Source organism: Rhinopithecus bieti, unplaced genomic scaffold (assembly GCF_001698545.2).
Source record: "Rhinopithecus bieti isolate Rb0 unplaced genomic scaffold, ASM169854v2 scaffold_11276, whole genome shotgun sequence".
NCBI classification, from domain to species: Eukaryota; Metazoa; Chordata; class Mammalia; order Primates; family Cercopithecidae; genus Rhinopithecus; species Rhinopithecus bieti.
In genome coordinates this window covers 93,016-94,733 of record NW_016806758.1, presented here as the reverse complement: position 1 = coordinate 94,733, position 1,718 = coordinate 93,016, and positions in this window count along the sequence as shown.

Sequence of the window (1,718 nt, the reverse complement as noted above, 5' to 3'; positions counted from 1 at the left end):
CCCTTCTCAGATCTCAACCTCCGTGTTGGGAGATCCACTGCTCTCTTCAAAGCTGTCAGACAGAGTCGTTTGCGTCTGCAGAGGTTCTGCTGCTTTTTTTTGTTGTTTTTTATCTATGCCCTGTCCCCAGAGGTGGAGTCTACAGAGACAGGCAGGTTTCCTTGAGCTGCTGTGAGCTCCACCCAGTTCGAGCTTCCCAGCAGCTTTGTTTACCTACTTAAGCCTCAGCAATGGCAGGCACCCCTCCACCAGCCTCGCTGCTGCCTTGGGGTTAGATCACAGACTGCTGTGTTAGCAATAAGGGAGGCTCCGTGGGCATGGGACCCTCCTGGCCAGGTGTGGGATATATTCTTCTGGTGTGCCCGTTTGCTTAAAGCGCAGTATTGGGGTGGGAGTTACCCGATTTTCCAGGTGTTGTGTGTCTCAGTTCCCCTGGCTAGGAAAAGGGATTCCCTTCCCCCCTTGCGCTTCCCAGGTGAGGCGATGCTTCGCCCTGCTTCAGCTCTCCCTGGTCGTGCTGCAGCAGCTGACCAGCACCGATTGTCCAGCACTCCCTAGTGAGATGACCCCAGTACCTCAGTTGAAAATGCAAAAATCACCGGTCTTCTGTGTCGCTGGCGCTGGGAGTTGTAGACTGGAGCTGTTCCTATTCGGCCATCTTCGGAACACAACTACTAGCTTTTTAACTAAAGTATCAGCCTGAAGATTGGAATGCATGTGTTTTCACTCCTAATAGAGAAGCTTTGGCAATATTAACTTGTCAAGAAAGACCTACATTATCAGGATGACTGATAACTTCCATTATATGAAAATGTTTTCAGTTATTCATTCAGATAGTTGTATTGGTGGTATTATAATGTAAGTGAACATGTGGTTATAATACCATGAGCTATAGTCAGGACAGCTACCTACTGGATGTGTGTGTTAATAAACAGACCTTGCTCTAGTAATATATTTATCTATGTAGTGTGTTTGTGTATGTTTGTGTGTGTGTGTGTGCATATGTGTGTTTGTATATTAAAATGTTTTGGCTACTTAGACTTTATAAAATAAATGATAACCTCTAAGGCAGCCATTTTTTTTTTTTTTTTTTTTTTTTGACATTGGCCTTATATTCAGTTTTAGGCAAGACACCTACTTTCAGGACCTTGATTTCTTAATTTCCTAATATTAAAATGTAAGTAATAATACAGCCTTCCAGAACTCCCTAAGCCTTTTTCCAGTGTTCATTTGTCACAACTTATCATTGCTCAGTATGTTTTTACTTGAGTCTGTTTTTGTCCTCTACCTAAAAAATATCTGAGCTCCATGAGAACAGAGATAAGCGCTCTGTTCACTGCAGTTTTGCCAGCACCTATAGAGTGCCAGCCACAGAGAAGGCATTTAATAAATACATATTAAATTAGTTTCTTACTATATATTTTATGAAGAGACTTTGCACATCCAAATTTATGTAGCACAGGTTAACACTGAGGCAGATTTCAGCCCATCTACCAAGGAATAAACAACTGAAAACTGCTCAGGCTTTCAAGCTCTGCCATCAATGTCTGAATTGTTTAATGTGCATACGTATCAAAAATTTCATCAAATCTGAATTGACATTCTTTATTAGTATAAAATAATGTAAGCCTTTTTTTATAATCTCCAGATTTTACTACATACAAATAAAAAAATCTTTATTTTGTTGTAGAAATCATTATCTCCAGGGTTCACTGTAT